This window comes from Perna viridis, chromosome 3, assembly GCF_037379345.1.
Source record: "Perna viridis isolate PV_CMFRI_1.1 ecotype Kerala chromosome 3, ASM3737934v1, whole genome shotgun sequence".
Taxonomy (NCBI): domain Eukaryota; kingdom Metazoa; phylum Mollusca; class Bivalvia; order Mytilida; family Mytilidae; genus Perna; species Perna viridis.
Genome location: NC_142447.1, coordinates 31,167,531 through 31,189,965, shown reverse-complemented (window position 1 = coordinate 31,189,965; position 22,435 = coordinate 31,167,531). Strand labels below are relative to the sequence as shown.

At 34.6% G+C, this 22,435-nt stretch overlaps 2 pseudogenes; both read left to right on the top strand.

Annotated features, from left to right (window-relative positions):
- Positions 1 to 13,440: 13,440 nt before the first annotated feature.
- Positions 13,441 to 14,969, top strand: LOC148621850 (uncharacterized; annotated as a pseudogene).
- A 53-nt stretch (positions 14,970 to 15,022) lies between these two features.
- Positions 15,023 to 16,246, top strand: LOC148621849 (uncharacterized; annotated as a pseudogene).
- Positions 16,247 to 22,435: the final 6,189 nt, after the last annotated feature.

The window sequence follows — 22,435 nt, the reverse complement described above, 5'->3', positions numbered from 1 at the left end:
ACTATTGTTTTAATCATTAATGTATTCCACACATATCTTCTTATTTCTGTTAAATATGACTATTAGGAAATTGATAATCAGCAGTTTACTGATAAAACTCTATACACCCATGAAGTGATGATAAACATTTCCCAGTGACATTCTATTGTTCTATTGTTTAAAAGTACCTACCGCCGTATCAGAGATCATGTAGATTGATAATGTAATTCAGTGTAGAATAAAATGCTAATCTAAATAGATGTCTTCTACACTCAATCCTGTTATGATATACATTGTAACGAATACATAACAATTTCAGGGGAAAAAAAGGGGAATTTTCAGAACTTCATATTTTCTTCAATTTCATCTATAATTGGCAACTTACAATAGAAGTTTTTTTTTTTCAAGTCAAATTGGGACACACACATTCACAAGTGACGGATCTAGACACCTTTTAAGGTAGGGGTTACAGTGATTGCTTAGTGCCCCCATTAGGTCCCAGGGACGAAGCCCCCCACCAGAAGCACCCTGCAGATATAGAAGGGGTTTTCTTAGTAGAGACGGGGGAGATATGCCTAAAATAGTTCTCATAACCTTTCTGCGGTCACTTTCTCGTTGGATTAATCCAGGGAGTGTACTAGTATATTACTGCAATTTAAACTTCCTGATTAATCAGGTAGCCCTTATGTCTGAGATTCCTCTCATGGTTAGACTTTAACAAAAGACGGTGTATAAAATTGAGAAAAAAAATGTACGAGCGTTATATATTTCAAACCTTTATCTACGATGTGGCCGATTGCACCATTCTTAGAACTGATATCATAGTCAGTACAGCTTCGGTGGGGGAAGAATCAAAAGATAACAAGAAAATAATTATTATAAGCCTAGGCAGGGAAAAAAGCCCAAAACAACCATGAAATACGACTAAACCTACTGAAATCTCGATAAATGCAGTTTAAAATGAGTGAACATATGCATGGTACATATAAACAGGAATAGAAGTCTTCGGTCTTTCATTAAGCGGATCCCCGTGCAGGTCCGGGTGTTAAAAGAATAGGCCTGCAGCAGCGCTAAGCTTGTCGTAAAAGGCGACTAAATAGTGCTCAGAAACCTAGCCGGGGGCTAGGCGCTCTGCCCACAGAGCAACTGGGATGTGTGCCCCAGGTGGTGGAATGGGGTACCCCTGGCGTGTTACATGCTGGGGTTGTCAGGATATAATACGGAAAACCTGACCGCAAACCATAGTGGTGCACCGTGTTGGGAAAGATGCCACGTTTCTCGCACGTTAAAGAACCCTGCTGTGGTATTCGATAGGAGTAGGAACCTTTGCGCTCCGCCACAGGAGGCTAAATTGCCCGACCTTACCCATGCCCCTTTTTCCAGTGGCAATCACAATTTGTCGACCCTATTATCCTTGTGACCCATCCTTTTTTTTCATTTCATGTTCATTTTATCATCCATTTCATGTTCATTGTCTGAATATAGCTGAAATATTGCTGCTCGGACGTTAAACCCCAACAAACAAACAAACAAACATTAAGCGGAAAATGGCTTCGTCAATATATCAATGTCATTTCTTTGTACGAATGTTGAAGTAATATATATATATATATATGGCGCATACATTGACATGAACATAACTAATTGCATTTTGCATAACACTGTCACAATATTGTTGATAACAGATTTTCAAGAGAATTTTGTAAATGAAATAAGAATTACATCATGCTGGGAGTGTTGAGACTTCAAATTTTATAACGATTAGTATTGTTCTTATTTGTTTGGTTTCTTCTTGATTTTATTTTTCGCAGGACTTTGAGTCCTTTGTTGATCGGGATATACCGACGTCAATCGAATAAAGGAATGATAAACAGAGAAACGATTTCTTGATCGTCCCTCATTTTTACCCCTTTTTTTCTATATATACATTTGCGATGGTGAGGGAGGGCTAAGTTTCTACTTACACGTCACGGTCCCGTCAGTACATTGTAACATCTTGCCTATGTCTTAATCTTTTGAGTTTGGATCAGTTAAATAATGTAATACATAAAAAATGTAGTTCATTTAGCTGAACTAATAGAAAGGAAAGATTTTGTTATATCTCGGGATTTCGTTTATTTCCGTTAAATGATTTTAAGTTTATTCTCTTTTACATATTCAGAATTCCTGATTTTCAAGTAACATTTGCATTTAACTTACCCTACTGGAAAGAAGAATTACAAGAGATCCCAAGTTTATTTCAACAGTTTCATTTAAAACTGATTTGTTGACACTTGAGCAGGGACTAAAATAAGATGCAGCTTCTTGGTCAGTTGTGCTCGTCGTTCTCGAATATCCTTGTTTTTGAAGTTGACAGATTTCCTCAACTACAGTCTTAGATATAAAGCAATATACAAAGAAGAGATTTTCCAGTACCTTGTAAGGTCAAGCTCAACCCATATGTTGTATTCAAAGGCTTTATAAAAGGCGAGACTATAATTCGCCACGTTCAGAAACAGAGCGAAAACTAGTATTACATTGAGACACCAACACAGATTCCTAATGTCACATGAGATCCCAAAATCAGCTTTTTACGGCTTCAGAAATTTTGCTGATCGGAAGTTCTTTTAAACCAAATATCAAGTCTCTACATTTTTCCTCTCCATTTTGTTTATGATTTTTTGTGTCTTTAAACGGTGACCAGGTTTGAAATTTCAAAATGTTTGGGAACATTTATGTATGGTCCCTATTTCTATGCCAAGTTTGGTTTAAATTCATTCAGCCGTTTCAGAGGAGTTCCGCGGACAAAAGTAACAGACTATGCCAAGTAAAGTTGGAACAAAAAAAACTTGTTGTTGAAATTACGCAGACTTTTTGTATCGCGCTAGAACAAATAGGCTTCTGGAACAGGGTTATGTTGCTACAAGATTGAAGTCATCACTACAGAAGTTTTATGGTCGTCATCATGAAGTCTGGATCGTTATGGTGTATCCATAAGCACCATGAAAACTGATTTATTCAACGGGTCATAGTTTGCCTTTCCTCGATTGTCTACCCCGGATTAACTTTTTTATGAGCAACTCGGCGGGTGTTTCTAGAAAAGCAGAGGACGCTTACCCTACCGGTGCACCTGGTCCATGCTTCCAGTTTTTAGTGGAGTTCGAGTTGCTCATTTACTTTTGTTACTTTGTATGTATGATTTTAGTTACTTTATGTTCTTTGTTGTGTATTTCTATTTTCCATGTCTGGTCTTTGTCCCTGGATTACATTCTTTTGATTACCACTATAACCTTGGTTACCTTGGTTACCCCGCTATGTTTAGGGAGCATAATTAACCGTGTAGACTTATTGGTGCATTGAAAAACTTTCAAAAGTAGATACCGAAATTTAGACATTTGAAAAATCATACTTGAAAACTTCTGAGACTTGTAAGTAAAAGTAATGATGTATTACAGTGAAATCATCAATAGAAAACAATAAGAACCTTTTACTGAACGCAGCTTTATAATATTTAAAGAGAGCGATTATGAAACACATTGGAACATACTCCAATACATAATCAAAAATGCATTTTGGTCTTTTATAGTCTATAGTTAAAGTAAAAAGTTACAAGAAATTCTTACAGAAATATAAAATGAAATGCAGCTAGATACACCCGGAAAGTTGGAATCCTGCATGACAGACGGAGCAAATATGGACGCACAATTCAAGCTGAATACATACAGCTTTGAATTTTTAATTAGTGTAAAGACATCACTGAATTTTGTCCAACAATGGAACTATCCTGTAAGAAATCGATCTCCAAATAATATTCATGAGGTGGAGGTGCGTTCGACCAACCCGACTTAGATGATATAAACTATGAATGTACCTACATGTATATACATATTTTAATAGTGCATGGTCTGAGGAAACCTCCGTCCACCCCACTAATTAACCAAAACATGATTCTCAGGAACCCTTATACCTTTCATAGACAAATCATTTTATCGCCAAAAAATAAACTGAAGTATTTTTGTATTTTGTGGGCACTTTTTGTACCTCTTAGAGGCAAAAATCCAATGTTTTTGTTTTTTTATTCTTCTAACTTCTATTTTCTTCAAATCGAAGTACATTTTGTCAGACAGCCAAATATATTAGCTTTTCATTGGTACCAAAAAGTTGCAGTGAAAAAAATACGTACAACCTACCCCATCGAAAAATCGCTTAAATTGACACATTTTTTTTCAATGTTAAAACCCCTAAAGTAATTATACTTCAGTAAAAATGGCTTATATACTATTTTCTATTTAGTACTATCATAATTAATACTTCTGGGGTTCTGGGATGACTTGTGTCGATTTTCAAAGTCAGAATTGATCAAAAATTGCAAAAAATGTTATTTGCGATTTTTTGGACTATATATATAACCAATCTTCTAGGTATTTCTTACACCAAAGTCCCTTTTAGTTGTAAAGTGTTTTTATATCAAAATAAAGATACTGAAAGCAACCCATATATTTCTAAAATGATTTTTTTAAGATGGAAACGAATCTTAACCGTACAGAAAGGAAAGCACCCGGAAAAAAAAACGAGCTTTTAACAAAATTACAGTTCGTTGTTAACTAGTTCGTTGACCAAAGCATCTGAACGAACTTGCATGAATATTTATCGAATATACTGCTTTTTAAGACTGTTTCAATATACAAATAAAAGAACACGCCAATAAATCAAAGTACTCATGTACTGAATCAATTTATATCCATTGTTTAAATTTTACGCCTCAAATAATCGTCAGAAAATGCAGGGGTCGAATTCAAACGTATCTAAACACAAGATTACTGTTTTAAATGATTAATATTGAACTCTGATATATATTTTTAATACACCATTCTGATTACAAAGAACATTACAAATAAAACACTCACACAAATTGATGATGCATGGTAGCAGTGCACCGATTTGCGTGATATTCAGGTTCGATGTTGCGATGAAACAGGAAGTAGTTAATTAAGCGGGGATATGGGGCCCATATGCACACAGAACCTCTGGGTTATTTGACGCTAAAACCTGCTTTCTAGTTACCGGTATGTGTTTGCTGAAAAAAAGTTCTTTTTGGTGGAATATTTGAAAAATATGGACATTTATAACAAAATGTTCAGAGTTAATATATTTCCTTAAAGTTGAATAGAGTTCGGAATTTGTCACACCACAAAAGAAGTGACGGAGAATAAGCTGTTAGTCAATATATATTCTATAGCTTCCACAACCTTGTTATGAACTACGTTGGTGTCTAGTTTTTAAAAATATGGCAGGTGATATTGATTCTAGATGGTGAGCATAACGGTATCTCGTTACAGCACAGTAAGAACTGGTTAAAAGTTGAGTTTTATCATTACATCAAAACGGGACCACAAGACCATCAGTTCTAAAACATTTCAAACAAAACGCCAAGTTAACCACATATAAAATTGAAATCAAGGAAGCCTGGATTCGAACGGCGACTAAGAAACATCAATGAGGTACAATAAATAAAATATCCGCTTCCAAAAGTTTTACAGGATTATTTTTTTTCTTTTCTGATTTCTAAATAAATGTTGATCCGATCCGGTTTTCCCATTTCCAAAAACAAAAACAAAAAATACGTGCCACCACACTCCTTTTCAGGTGACTTTATCGCATCACGATGTGAGTGGGAATGTAAGCCTTAGGTTATTTTATGCATAAACGTTAACCTCGAGTCTGATGCAAAATGCTTTTCCCCCGTACATTCTGACAGGATTCCAAGTGTATTGTCATGCTAACCACTGATAGAACATTTATAAACTTTTATATTACAAATGTATTGATGAAAAAAAACCCACCTAAATTAGGAAGTTTTTTCTCAGATTTTAATTCAATTTACTTATTTTATTAACAATAATACTGACTGATTCCATGCTTTAAACCATGTCTAAGAGTAATTTATAATATATAAGATATAGGGCAAACACTTTTTATTGCACATATAAAGGACATTAACTTTTTTTGTAATTTTAAAAGATAGAAAAAGGTTTTTTAATGAGAATATGCATCGCACCCATCCCCACAGCCGATATATATTGACAGTTCCTTTTTTTCTCTCAGTCACATTCTCATTTTCCTTCAGTTTTATTTGTTTTTTTCTTGTGATTCCCCCCCCCCACCCAAACGAAGTACTTACTTCTTTGTTATTTATATAAATCGATTGAGTATCAGTATTCGAACGAATATCATTGCGGTAATTAAAGATCATTTTACTTCTTATCGGAAGTAAGGAATAACGGTATTCATCCTGGATGGAGAACCACCATTTTGAATGGGAAAGCGTGTAGAATTATTTGCAGTCGATGAAATGCACACGGCGAGTTAAGGAGGAGTTCCCATGACATAAGTTATCTCTCGAAGTGGGCAGGGTGCTGTAAATCTCACAAGAATCGTCCAACCTGATGATTTGTATAGGAAATACATCTATTTATTTGCAATCGATTGATACGAAGTTTGAAAAAATCCTCTTACATAATGAACCGGTATATCTAAAAGGGGTCCATCCCCTAACGGTCTTGAATGTTCCACCTGTTAAATGATATGCATTGCATCTACTTGCGTAACAATATCTTCGTATTGCATATATTACATGAATTGCATCCAAGTAAAATTCACTTAACGGAAATGTTGATGAAGGGTTGGCTAGGAATATTTCTATGGATCAAGGGCACGTTACCAAGAAATATGTCGTTCAGTTATTATATGATTATGTAAATCTTGCAAATTCTAGTTTGTTTTCCATTTTCATCACCCATATACACCGCTAATTAAATCTTATTCATTAAATATGGTCACTATATGATTTTATCAGCCTTCAGTTAATTAACACCCAATAATTAGTAGATACACTTAGACAGTAATATATATTGTAACAACAGGCAAACATTATACACATTTTTATCCGAATATACAATATTAATTTATATACATGTACATGTAGATATATCATGACTGATTCACTGAAATAATTTAATTGAAGAATTTACAAAACAAAATGTTTTCTCGAAGTTTTCTAAAAAAAGGTTTAAGTCTCTTCGAGGCTTAGCAACTAAGAAAATCTGCACGGTCAGAACTATACTAATATCGAAACTGGTGGATAACGAGGTATAGAAAGAAAAAACAGCAAAATAATAATTATGTAAGAATAGATAAATAGGCGATGAATCGAAAGTTCTTCGGTTCTCTCTCGGGGAAAACCATCTCTAAAATCATTGCAATACATTCAAATTTTGGAATTTCAGATGTCAACCGAAAAGCCATTTGTTCTTCATAACCTTTTTGATTTGATAATATTGAGAACTTTCCTCTTTTATCAAATTATGTATCTATTTAATTTGTCGGTTTGATACAGTAAAACAAGGTCAAAGGGATGTTTGCTGGTTGCGGAACCTACTACAGAATTTAGACTTATGCAGAATCACTTTCCTATTAACTTATAACGACCTTTTTTATTGGTCAGTTTGATTATGACACGAATGAAAAAAGTATCGGCTTACTTACCAAAAGTATCGGCTTACTTTTCAAAAGTAAGCAGGTACTTTTGAAAAGTAAGCCAATAGAAAAAAGTAAGCCGATGGAAATATCCCTATTGTTGTTAAAAAAAAAGAAATATCTCTATTATGACACGAACCGCCACTGCAACGATATTATGAATCATTTTATAAAAGAAAACCATTTATATTTTAATCGTAAAGGGTACCAATTTAAATTTGAAAGCATATCTGTGACTAAACTTGTGCTGTGATACCGGTTGCAGGTGAAGCGGGCTGCCCATTTTGGTCTTTTTCTATTTGTGCTATTTGCTGTTTTGTTGAGGGTCCCAAATGGTTGAACAATTAATTTTGGTCGCTAGATCTTTGAATGCACGTGCTTTAACTTTTTGTGATGATATTTTGAGAAATTTTCCGATGATGCGAAAAGATTGATTTGCTTTGAAGTAATTTTTAACTTGTTGATATGCTTATCCCATCTTAAATTTAATTGTACATTTACGTCTAAATATTTTGTTGAGTCAACTTTCTCCAGGGAATGGCCGTGAAGATTATAGGTATATAGTGACAAGGAGAACATTACATTTTTCAGGGTGAAAATGCATGAGCTAATCTTGCTCCAACCTGCCAGCGGAGTTCAAGTCTTCACGTAGCTTTTTTAGATCGAAGATCAAAATTGATATAACAGTCACCAGAGTCTTTAGATTTGTAAAGCCTGATAGCATCTGCAATATTATTATCTTACACTGCTGCAGTACCCCATATAAGTTCAAATGCGGATAGTTAGATCCATTTTATAGGTATTTCTAATGTATCAAATTTAATTCTATTTTGTTTTACAAATCCAATAAACAACTTTTACTGCGAACATAATATGCTGATTAATTCGGATTATACATTTGTGCACGGTATTAACAAAGATCAAATCAAAAATAGTTGACCTCTAATCTTTATCGGTACCTGCTATTTCTATGCACTCTCGATATATTCAAGTTGTTTATTTATTTTTAGACGCATAACATAGATAGAGCATGATATAGATAGAAATAAAAACATGCGAGGCTTTAAATAGTCGGAATGCTAAAGCTGTCTTCTGAGATTTCATGCAGGCCGTGACGGGTCCAAATATTTTTTTTAATGAGGCAAAGGACACGATTAAGAAACTTATGTAAAGAAAGGGGTTCCATACTATCATTTGCCAATCATTAATTTTTGCCAAATGTTTTACAAAAGGGTAGCACTAACCCCGAAACCCTCCCGATGTATCACTCACTGTATCGTGTATTTTTATTACGGTTACCGCCTCATGACATCGGAAGCCCGGAGATGACAAAAAAATATAAATGATAAAATTTTGTTTAGACGATGGCATTTCTCGTGAATCAGTCAGTGGTCTGGTGATATTGCTTTTTGTAATAATCATTCTGAACATTGTGCTATTTTGGCCATGTGTAAAGATAATAGAGCTACGGGTGCTCTAGGTACCCTATCGCCTTAAACGTGCATGGCTAGTGTTGTCTACGCCATACATAATTGTTGAAATTGTATTCTAAGACTTTGGCGTTTATGTTAATGTACGTGTGTCTGGAAGTATACGCCTAAGAAACTAAGCACTTAATCGACATATTGGTGTAACACTTGAGCTATAAAGTTTATATCAACTGAGGAATGTATCTAGTTGAGAGGGACATGTATCTAAGGATTTATTACAATGATTATGGCGGCTTAATTTAGACTGATTTGACAGTTTCGATCTGGATAAATTAAATTTCGACATGAAAATATTCAGAAACTGGGAAAGGCGAACTAGTAGATTGTGGCTTAATTACACAGTATGTCGGAGAATTTTGTGTTTATTAATTTAACTAAGTGTTCCATGTAAACAAACATCGAACCTGAATATAACGCAAACTGGCGCACTGTTACGATGCATTATGACACTGGTGTGTGCGTGTGTGCGTGTGTGCGTGTTTGTTTGTTTGTTTGTTTGTTTGTTTGTTTGTTTTTTGTAATGTCATTCGTAATCAGAATGGTGAATTTAAAAATAAATCAAAGACTTCAACATTAACTATATACAACAATAAGCTTATGTTTAGATACTTTTGAATTCGATCCCCGTACTTTCCTTTTACTCGCAATTTGACGATTATTTGAGGTGTAAAAATTCAAACGATCGATATAAATTGATCCAGTACATCAGTACTTTGATTTAAATTTCTTTTTGGATTATCAAGTCATCTGCGAATAATCTCAGTTTACTGTATTGCATGTACTCAGATAAGTTATTGATGTAAATTAAAAATAATATGGGACCAAGTACAATGGCCTTGAGGGACACCTGGTGTTACCGGTGTATTACTTGATCTTTTCCCTCAAGGACTAGTCTTCACTTTGTGCTCTGCTATATAGGAAAATATTTTATCCAGTTTAAAGCAGTGCGACCAACTCCACAGTGACTAATTTATATAGATCTTGGTGTGAGTATGGTTTCAGAGCACCCCGTTTCACATGCTGAAAGTCATAGAGTATGTTGTTATCTTTAATGTATTTAATGACGTTACCTGTAATTACATGCTCCAAAAGCTTACAACAAATTCATGTCAATGATATAGGCCTGTAGTTTATTGGGTCGTGCTTGTCACTCATTTTAAATGCTGACATATACTGGCGTGAGGCAAATCATATGATATTTTGCCTGTATCTTATGACTTTTGGAAGAGTGTACTTAATATTGGAGTGATTGATCTTGCAAAAACTTTGTATTTGGTCCTGCCCTGCTACTTTGTAAATATTTATGTTTTTCACCAATTTTTCAATACTTTCATTTGTTATATTCATGTCTGGCATTTGTAGATAATATCTAGATAGTTTGTGTGGAATTGGATCATCCGTTATAGGTGTAAATAGTATAAATACATTTATTTTCTACAATATCAGCAACGGGATTGGACATAAGTTATACAACATTATCGAGGTCCTCTCCCGATAGGTGTAAGTGCATTTTGGAATCGTTCTTTTCAATCGGCTAAGATTGACTAACTTCGAATGAGTCCGAAATATTACGAACTCAAACGAAGTTGTGATATGCTCTAAAACTGGACGACTTCGTAATCGTGATGACCAGACAGAAAGTTTCTCAATCAAAACAACTGGCAACCACTGAATAGGAGACTAGGCGTTTCTCATCTATATTACAGAAATTTCAATTCTAATCGATCATTTCATCTTTAATGATAACTTCCCGCACTCATACAAAGTAAAAAAACACTCACGTACGTAGAACATATGTACATGGTATTCAAGAGGTACATTTTGATCTCGTATTAAGCTTGAAATAGCTGTTCTATGGCACCCATCTGCAGCATAAGGGGCTGTAGTAATATTTAATTATGCAAATACAATACTGAAATTACAAGTGCAAGATGTCACTAACAATATTAGTGACTTGAAAATCAAAGATCATGCAGTTTTTATTTCTTTTCATCATTTAAAGCGGGTCATAACTTCCATTTTTAGCTCACCTGGCACAAGGCTATGTGAGGTATTGCCAGCACTTGTCGTCCGTCGTCGTCGTCGTCGTTAACAACTTTTCAAAACTCTTCTCCTCTGACATCACTTGGCCAATTGGAACCAAACTTGGTATGAATGTTCCTTGGGGTATTGTGCATAGAACTGATGTGGGGATTTTTTAGCCGTTGAAAAACATGGCCGTCATTACTAAAAATAGAACATAGGTTTAGACAGTAGTTTTTCGCATGTATCTCCAAATCCGTTAGGTTTAGCCAAATTCTGACAAGGATTTAAGTGTTCAGCATGATGAGGTCAATCTGTGGTCAAATTTTCATTTTGATATGTTAAGCCGCGTCGGAGTTATTGCCCGTTTTCGACGTTTTTTTTTTTTTTTTTTTTTTGCTATTTTGAATGTTATTTCTTTCAAAAATCTTCTCCCCCGACACCACCTGACCAATTGGAATCAAATTTGGTATGAATGTTTCTTGGGGTATCGTGCATAGAACCGATGTGGGGATTTTTGATCCGTCGAAAAACATGGCTGCTGTTTCTAAAAATAGAACAAAGGGGCCAGACAATAGTTTTTCACAAGTATCCCCAAAACCGTTAGGTTTAGCAAATTCTATAGCTGAAATGACCCTTATTATAAGGCCTTCAAAAGTTTTCAGGGATCAAAGTTGTCAGGTGACTCCTGTAAGTGTTATTGCCCTTGAAAGATGAAAAATGACAGGTTTTTTTTTTACAGTTCTCAGCCAATATCTTTAAAACTAAAAGAAAGAAACTTTGTATCGCTGATATGATCCTAATGATAGTCCTACCAAAGTCTTCTTGAGTCAAAATTGTTGGACAACTCCTTGTCAAATTTATTGCCCTTGAAAGACAAACTTAAATCAGGTGGGAGCCTTTTGTTTTTCTTTAAGTTTCAATACCTTCTATGGCAAGCCAAAGTGTACAAAAATTAATATTTTGTAATATTAGAAAATGAATTTTTAATATAAGAAATTCATTTTTTTAATATCAGAAAAGATTTTTTAATATTAGAAATTCACTTTGTAATATTAGAAATTCATTTTGTAATATTAAAAATTCATTTTCTAATGTTAAAAAATTCATTTTCTAATATTACAAATTCCTGATTTAGTAATATTATTAAACATCACACATTTTGTAATATTAGTAAATGAATTTGTAATACTATGTGACCAAGTGGGGATCGATTGCAATTAATGGCCCAAAGAAAACATGGATATGGAATTACCTTTAATTCAGATTCAGAAGACATTGAAAAGATCTACAGAATAAGAACAAAGAGACATATAAATACGCATACGAAACAATTTAATTATTTAATATATGCAAATTAAAGAACATTATTGCAAATATTCAAACAAACAACATCAATCAGATGGCTTTTGCATGTTCAAAACAGATTAAGCAAATAAATAGAGCACAACTCAACAATCAAGCAGTTAAATGTAAGTATAATTTCATTCGTTTAAACGGGTGGTGCATTAGAATGAAATTATTTTCTCCTGGGTGTTTCATCATATGTAGTCTAGAGAGCGTTTTTAGGGTTTTTGGTCAAGCTTCATTGAATTAAGTTTCTTGGGTTTTGTGCAAGTCTTGTCATTCAGCACGACGACGTTACACTGAACAGGTTAATTTTTTATTATCCACCATTTGTCCATGGAGCCTGAAAACCAAAGTTTGTCTGACACTGAACCTTCATCAGATGTTTCTTTATAAGATATCCTTAAAGCTGCTGAAAGACAAGCTTATGTTCAGCAGCCCCCCTTTCGTGAACCCCAGCCCTCCTGGTATAGAGGACCTCCATTGTTTGCCAGCATGTCCAACACGGGCGGAAGTTTCTACAAGTTCAAGAAAGGAGCATGCTACGGATGTGGGTCTATGCAACATTGGAGAGACAAGTGTCCATTTAATCCAAAGGCAGACAGCAGACCAAAAGCGTAACGATTTCATCAAAGGTGAGTATACATTTATTGATGTTGATAATAATATAAACAATTCCCCAGTTCATTTAACTGATGACTATTATGAATATGAACAGGGTCAATCCAATATTATTGTTAGAGGCAGATTGAGAAAACACATTAATTTTTGGCACAACATCGGCTGTTATGATTTTATAATTGACAGTATACTAAACAGGTACAAATTGACTTCTTATACTACACCGCCTCCTGTTCATTTAAATAACTATAGATCTGCTGTCACCAACAGTGATTTTGTAGTTGAAGCGATTAATGATCTGTTGATCCGCGGTTTAATTGTGGAATGTACTAGTATACCTATAGTTGTAAACCCGTTAACTGTATAAGTACAGACGAACGGTAAGAAGAGTTTAATTTTAGACCTTCGCCATGACAAAGTGCATTTGTGGAAGACTTCTGTTAAGTTTGAGGATATTAGGGTAGCTATGCAGTTTGTTCAGCAAGATTCGTATTGTTTTAAATATGATATTCATACAGCATATCATCACGTCGATATTTATGAGCCTCATGCAGAATATTTGGGGTTTTCTTGGAATTATGGTGACAAGGTTAAATATTTTAAATTTCTAGTTTTACCGTTTGGGTTGAGTTCTGCCTGTCATATTTTCACAAAAGTAACTAGACCTTTAATCAAGAAGTGGAGAGGAGAAGGTAGACAGGTACTCATGTATTTAGACGACGGTCTAGGTACTCATGTAGATTTTGATGTATGTTCAAAAATCGCTTCTCAAGTCAAACAAGATCTTATCAGCAGTGGATTCGTATCCAAGGTAGAAAAATCCTTGTGGCGCCCTGTCCGAACACTTACATTTTTTAGGCTATTTCATAGATACTAAAAATGGCTTGCTTAGCATTCCGGGAGATCGACTTGACAAACTGTATGATACTATAGTAGTTATCGAACAGACCCTTACCAGGTTGAATCGAGTACGAGTTAGGACAATAGCTTCCTTAGTAGGTCAAGTTATTTCTATGTCTTATGTTGTATACTAAGTATATTAGTATTGACGTTTTATCAGCCTGGAATTCAGCTATTACTCTTTCAAATCAGAGTTTAGAACAAATTTCGTATTGGAAAAATAACATTAAATGTGTTAATTTTAAGAATTTTGTGACTGACTGTTCTTGTCATACTATAGTATACAGTGACGATAGTGATACTGGTTTTGGAGGGTACATTTTAGAAAATCCTAAAAACATTGCACATAGTATGTGGCGTGCAGATGATGTTAATCGTAGTTCTACTTGGAAAGAATTAACAGCTGTTCATAAGGTTTTATTTTCCTTAGTTGATTTTTTTGGAAGATTCACGTATTAAATGGTTGACTGACAATCAAAACGTTGTTTCTATTATTTAAAAGGGAAGCATGAAACGTCATTTACAGGACATAGCATTACGAATTTTTTATATGTGTTTAAAATATAACATGACTCTTTAACTTGAATGGATTCCTTGTTCTCAGAACGAAGTCGCAGATTATATTAGTCGTATTATTGATAATGACGACTGGGCTATAGCGGACCATGTTTTTAATCATTTGGATTCAATTTGGGTCCACACGAAAATGACTGGTTTGCTTGTAATTACAACGCAAAATTACCTGTTTTTTATTCAAAGTTTTGGTATGTATATTCCATGGGCATTGACGCCTTTAATGTTAATTGAGAGGGAATAAACGGTTGGTTTGTACCTCCGGTATGTATTTTACTGAAAGTTTTTAAGTACATGCAGCAATGTAAAGCTTACGGTACTGTTATAGTACTGTTATGAAGATCGGCAAACTATTGGCCATTTTTATGTCCCTATGGTGACGGGTTCATTGATCAGGTGGTGGGATTTACTTATGTCCCTACTAACAAATCTGATTTTCTATCTGGTAGGGGAAGTAAATTGATTTTCGGTAATATTGATTTGCCATTCTTGGGTTTGGCTCTGAGAATGGATTTTAGGTAAATAATTCATTCCACTAACATTATATTTTCTGATATTGGCCGATCATGTAGGTAATGGTTATATTATATGGACAATTATTTGAAGTTAGCTAAGATGTTGTGGACATTTATATTGTATTAAATTAATATGCTGTGTAGATATTTTTTAAATGATTATTCGTATTTACTGTAGTACTTATTTGTAACAAAATTTGTTTTATACATATGTTTTTTTCAGGTTGTCAGAAATGATATCCCGGAGCTACCGGAAAAACTTGTCAGTTATTTACCTCTTATTCCTGGACTGTTGATAGATAGCAAGACTGAAAGTACGACAAGAAAATATTACTATGGTTTTATGCGCTGGAAGAAATGGGCTATAGCTAATGGTATTTCTGACGCCGATATATTACCAACTAAACCGTTATATGTAGCGTTATACTTAGCCTCCTTAGTTCAGTCGAGTACGACTCGTAATCCCGTTATTAATGCGTTTTACAGTATGCAATGGGCGCATTCGATTGTCAATGCCGTATCGCCAACTGATTCGTTTATAGTGCAAAATGTGTTGGAAGGTGCTAAACGTAAATTAAGTTCACATTGCAGGAAAAAAGAGCCAATAACTCCCGAGTTCCTACATAAAATGTATAATAAGTTATATTGTGTAAATGATGTTTATTCACAGCGTACTATATGTGCCTGTTTGATAGGATATGCTGGTTTTTTACTTGTTTCAGAATTCTTGAACATCAGATGAAATGATATCGTTATTTATTCGTCGCATATTTCAGTTTTCATCGAAAAGAGTAAAACGGGTATATACCGGGATGGAACGTGGTTATTGCTAGAACTTCAACTCCGTTATGTCCCGTTAGGAATTTAGAACTGTATTTGCAATGGTCCGGTATTTCATTGGACTCGGATCTGTACTTATTCAGGCAATTAACTACCAAGAAAAGAAATCATGTCTTTCGCTCCGCCAACAAACCGTTGAGTTATACACGTATGAGGGAACTCTTTATAGATGCGTTTTCTGAGTTTGTGCCGAATATAAAGGATTATGGACTTCATAGCTACATCCGCCGCCAATCTTAACGTTCCAGACAGAATGTTTAAGCATCATGGCCGTTGGAAATCTGAATCCTCTAAGGACGGTTATGTGAAAGATGACTTGGTTAAACGTATTGATGTTTCAAAAAATTAAGAATTTAGTTAATTTTTAGCCTTTTTCAATTGACTTTAATATTTTTTTCCCATTCTTTGTGTTCAGTCGGCGTTGTCGTGCGATCATCCACTTTACTTACTTATTATTTACTATTGCCCTAACCCATTTCAGTATTCATGGTACTGTTAGTTTTTGGTTCATGGTGATTATGTCTACTTTGATGAAGTTTTGGTACCAGGAATAATACCCACAGTTAATATAATACTACACAAAATGACAATTAAAGTTCGTTATAAGTACTCACTATAACAAGGTACCTTAGCATCAAATCAATTAAACTGACTCAATGATATTCAAAATCAAAATATTAAAAAAATTAAAATGAAACTTGCTAAAAGTTCCAACTTGCAAAATGCCAGTACAAAAAATGAAAAGTTTATGGAAAAATGAACATCATAAATACCCTTTCTGCTGGCTGTACTGCTTTCAAGTATGTACATCTTGGCCTTCTAATTCCGCATTGAAATACTGTACAAAACTCCGAGTATTTATACCAAAATAAAATACTATTCACGAGTGGGAAATTTAGGACATCCAACCCCTAAGTATAATTTAACCAGTAACTATGGAACGCCATAACTGTCTTTATCTGGTCAATTATATTTATACGCGGTGATGTTTTCTTTTTATTCGATACTTTCTTATTTATATGCGGTTGTCTTATTTTTATATGTAGTGGTTTTATCTTGATATGCGGTGGTTTTACCTTTATATTCGGTGGGTTTACCATTATATGCGGTGGCTTCATCTTTATATGCGGTGATTTCATCTTTATATGCGGTGCATATTTCTACATCAGCACTCTTCTTTATATGCTGTTTATACGAGTTTATATGCTGTTCAACTTCATTATATGCTGTAAAAAGCTTTGATTATCTCAATGCAAGGCTTAAATGTTCGGAACTATTAAACATGATCAATTTTGTGCAGCACATTGTGAAAAAAATCGAGGAAATTCTGCAAGAATTAGGCTTCGAGAATCTTGTAGAATCATTTTTCAAGGAAAGAATAACACCAACAGTTAGGTGTAAAGGATAGAAATTACATCTGAAGTACTTGCATTATGGAAGTCGAAACCGAGTAAAAAAGGTGAAAATTTCGAGATTCCTAAAGAATTTTATATATATATATATAAACAATAGAACGAAATGAACTATAGCAAATTAGTTGCGGGATTCAGAAACAAGACTTAGTCTTATATCAATCCGTCTCCTGAAATCATGAATAATAATCATATCATTGATATATAGCATAGCACAAGGAAGTGGTGCTCTAATGTTCATAACGTGTATTTGGCGAGTTAGATGCGAAGTGAAGAAGTTGATATAATTAATGCTCAGTATTTACTCAGGTCATAACCAATTTTCAAAATTATTCAAAAGAAATATAATGGGCTAAGAGGGTCCACCGTGCACCCCAACCCCTGCCAGTTACCAACTTCATGGGGAATTTTAGGTACCTTTATACCTCCCATTACCGAATCAATTTGTCACCAAAGAATATTCTCGGATTCTTTTTCAGTATAAGCATATATTTGTACCCCACTGGGTCCAAAACTCTAGGTTTTTGTGACTCAATTGCTTGAGTGTCTAAGCCTTCGTGGGATAGCATGTGTAAACAAACTAAACATATTTAGATATCATCATATAGCCCAATGTCTTAGCTGTACAATGGTACCAAGAAAGTTGCTTAACGCTTAGTGTTTTGGGGTTAAATGAAAAAAATGTACCCATACACCACGGAAAATCGCTTAAATTGACATTTTTCAATGTCAAAACCCCTAGAGTATTTATGCTTTAGTGGAAAATTGCTTATTAGGTACTTTCTGTTTAATTTTATCAAAATATATACTTCTGGGTATCTTTTGATGAATTTTGGCGATTTTCGTTGTCAGAATTTATCCAAGAAATGTAAAATTGGGATTTTCGAATTTTCCGTAAAAAGTCAGATATATTCGATTCTTCAAGTTAATGCTCAACTAACTAAAATGTCTGAAATTTGGTATCATTCGATAGATATTTTTTCTACATAAATAAACCAGCACAAAAAACTTATTTTTTATGAAAGAATGTTAAAAAAAAATTATTACCCATAACCCTAGAAAACTGCTCTCAATATCAAACAGAATTCTCAATCACAGCATACCGACACTGTAGAACTAATATTTTAGGCATTCATAAATTTAGATAAAGATGTACAAAACATATCTGATCAATTCAGGCGCTTAGATTTTCCTTTTAGGTTGACAATTACTATAAAATGGGAAAAATGGGAATTTTCAGAGTTTCAGAATTTTCTTCTGCATCACCCGTTATTGTCTTTTAGTCAGAATTCCGTAGTTTAAACTACTTTGTGATACGATAGATTATTATAATGTCTTAGCTTCAAAATGAACCTAAGTAATAAATATTTTAACTTTTCCATGTCATGTTAGGTGAGAAATTGCCACCCCTACCCATGAAAAAAATGCCTCAACATGAATTAAATTGTTAATTTTGGCATATAAACGTGTACAATAGACATGTTGGGTAATGAATGAGAATGAATAACATTTGGAAGATTTCTGTGCTAACAACAACTTATTGGTGGAACAGTATTGCTTCACGAAGAGATCCACAAAACGACATTGGGATCTCGCGACAAGATGACTCACGACTAGATTGACTATATCTGCATCAAAACCTAATTTAGAAGATCACTACTGAGTGTTAGAGTTAAGAGTGGTGCAGATGCAGCTTCATGCCACTGTCTGGTTGTTGGAAAAGTTCAGCTAAATCTTAAAAGTTATGATAATGCGTGAGAAACACATTGTGGGATCTCATAAAGATAAGACTGCACAGCATAAGGTCACTACTGAAATTCTTGATGGTAGAGCAGATAAAAATAGTTCCATAGAGAACAAGAGGAATGTGGCTAAGAAGACATTCATAATTGTAACATATTTGAATGAGAGCTTTGGAAGGAAAAAAAGGAAGCCGTTTATAATGCAATCAACTCTAGATTCCATAGGTGAAAGAAAGATCTTGTCAGAATGAGAATTTGTTAGATGCTTTACAAGATCAGAGACAAGTAGAAAATGATGAGGATACAGGGAAAGACAAAGAGAAGTCAAGCGGCGTCTTACATATTGCAGTACAATATGCAGTATGTTGAAGATTTAACAACGAAACATTTCACAACACGAAAAAAGCTTTATAACAAAACAAAAAAAAAACAAACCAAAAACAAACAAAAACAAAAACATTGAAAGACGTAATATCCAAACAACAGTCGAGGAACAGAAAAATAAACAGATGGAACTTTTGACTACATGTATACCATCTCGAGAAACAGGAGCGGAGATTCCACCCAAAAACTCCTAATATCACGCTAGAGCCACCACAAAAAGAAGACCAGATTGTTTCCCAGAAATCGGCATTCGAACTATCAATGACTACCTTTCATTAGTGCCTCGTCACTAAAAGTGACAGTCGCCCTATATTAACCACCCTCTCTGTCCGTCCGTTACAAATCGTGCCCGGGCTGTAACTTTTTTTGATATTTTGCATGTAAGTAGATCACCTAAAGACGATGTGCCAAGTTACAGTCAGGACACGAATTTGTCACTGAAAAAACAGGAATTTTACCTTTGGATCAAAGTTCACGGTCATATGCCACTATCCATGGTTCGCGACCCATTATCTTTAAGTGATCTCTCCTCATGCCAAATATGAAATGCCCACATTGAAGGACAAAATAAGTTACAGCCCGGACAGGAATTTGTCAGTGAAAAACAGGAATTTGACCTTGAGGTAAAAGTTCAAGGTCATAGACCAATATCCATGGTACATGTTATATTTTGAATTGATTGTGTAATTTACTCCGAAAACTTATGCAGAAGTTCTCGGTGTAGTGACGTTTGCAGCAGATGTCTTTCTATGGGTTTTTTATTTGGTTGGTTTAAGTCGCTTTGTATTGTATTTTATGAATAAATAAGGGTATAAGGAGATAACAACATCTTCCCATGTTGTGCAACGTTAACAACTAGGAAATTAAGTAGCACTCAAGGTAAGATTCATGCAAAATGTGATTTATTTTTGAAAAGCCTACATATTTTTATTTTTGATATTTTGTTTCTAATGTTATTGTTAACGGAAATTAATAGGTGGCTTTTCATATAAAAAGTGCCCATAGGAGATAAACAAATATATAGAATGTACTGTAAAATTCAAAATTAAGGCAGATAACTCTGTAAATGACACTAAAATACAATAGAAACTGTTGGATTTTCAATGCGGATTATATTCTGAGAGCAGATAGATTGGAATTAATAATTATACGATGAACTTAGAACAGCGAAACCAAACCAACGAAAATCTGAACGTCTCATGAGGAAAACTGGTTTAACAATACATCGTCAAATATATAAAGAACAATGTATACAAACAAACAAAACTTCTTCTCAAATGTAAGCGAGATTGTTATTCAAACAAGATCGAGGAAATTGGAAACGATCAAAAAGAACTTTACAAACTTACGAACCATCTAATGGGAAATAAGCGAGAAACGATCCTTCCATCGTACACGAGTGAAAAAAAACTTGGCAAGTAAATTTGGAGAATTCTTTCTTGGGAAAAATTGAAACTATCCGTAAAGAACTTAGTGAGAAAAAAAATGATGATAATGTTCTTCGAGCTGACATCGAATTTACAGGCGAAACACTAACTTCGTTTTCACCGACGTCATGCGAAGAAATTCGTAAGATCATACTATCTGCTGCCAACTTTCTTAAGTAAGCCATGTTTAGATGCGTTGCTTCCGATCATCACAGGCATAGTGAATAAATCGCTATCCGACGCAATCTTTCCATCAACATTTATAAGGGCTATAGTACGACCACTGCTGAAAAAGCCGGATCTAGACAAAGAGGTGTTAAAAAACTGTTTCAAACCTATCTTTCGTATCGAAAGTTGTCGAGAAGGTAGTTGCATCTCAAATTCAGCGTCATGTGGAATCAAACAACCTAAACGATCGACTACAATCAGCTTATAGAGCTTATCATTCAACCGAGACCGCCCTCATACGGGTCCATCATGATATAACAACTGCTTTGGACAACGACTGCTGTACAGTTCTTCTAATGCTCGATTTATCTGCAGCTTTTGACGTTATCGATCACGACATTCTATTCAAAAGACTTGAATTTTCATATGGTTTCTCTTGCAGTGCTCTTGCATAGATTCGCTCTTACTTATCTAATAGATCTCAATGTGTAGCCGTTGGTAATGTTCTCTCTGATGATATGGCACTTCATTTTGGTGTGCCTCAAGGCTCAGTATTGGGGTCTAAATTTTACTGCATATTTCCCAAACCGGTGGGCGAGATTTGCAGGCGTCACAACATGTCGTATCACGGATATGCTGATGATACTCAGGTGTATTTGATAATAAAGCCTCTTGATGACTGTCCGAGGTGATTGCAAAATTAGAGCGATGTCTTTCCGATATAAGTGCATGGATGAGCTCTAATTTACTTAAACTGAACAAAGACAAAACTGAGCTTATCGTTTTCTCTCCGAAAAATCGTTTAACCAACTTGTCAGAATTTTGGCTTGCTTTCGATGGGGCTATACTGACTGTACCATGTGTTAAAAACCTTGGTCTCCTCTTTAACAATACATCGAGTATGGAAAATCAATCAAGTGCGTATTTGGTAGTATCCGATCTCATATAACAGAGGACGCCTGTAAAACGTTAGGGTGCACTATACAGTTACATTAAGGCGCAGTTTCACACACCATGTTACCCCGGTCAAATTTTGTAAAACTTAAAATTAAAAGTTGAAATTTGGTGGATGTACTTAAATGTAGATAAGCATTTATACATAGACAGATGTAATACATGTTATGGTAAACAGGTGTAATTTAAATAAAAAATGGTATCCGGAATGTTTCAGTCCTCTGCCGTATTAGATTCTGTCCTCAGCATCAGATGGCTGATTTTCAAAATACCTTTTTTCACACGAACTTTTGGGACTAAAATTGTGAGAGAATTAATCGAAAAGGGTCTTATTATTTTCACCTTTTTTCCACCTACTCCATGAATGCTTTCATCCTGTGGTAGTGTCTAAGTGCCTGATATTTTATAAAACATAGTATTTGGCTGTTAGTTTTGGAAAGGCACCCCTGATTTGTACTAAAACTCTAAATGTACCATAAATTTTTTTTTTCAGTACGTTACCATGGCTACTGAATTTTATAAAAATAATCACTAAATTACTTATAA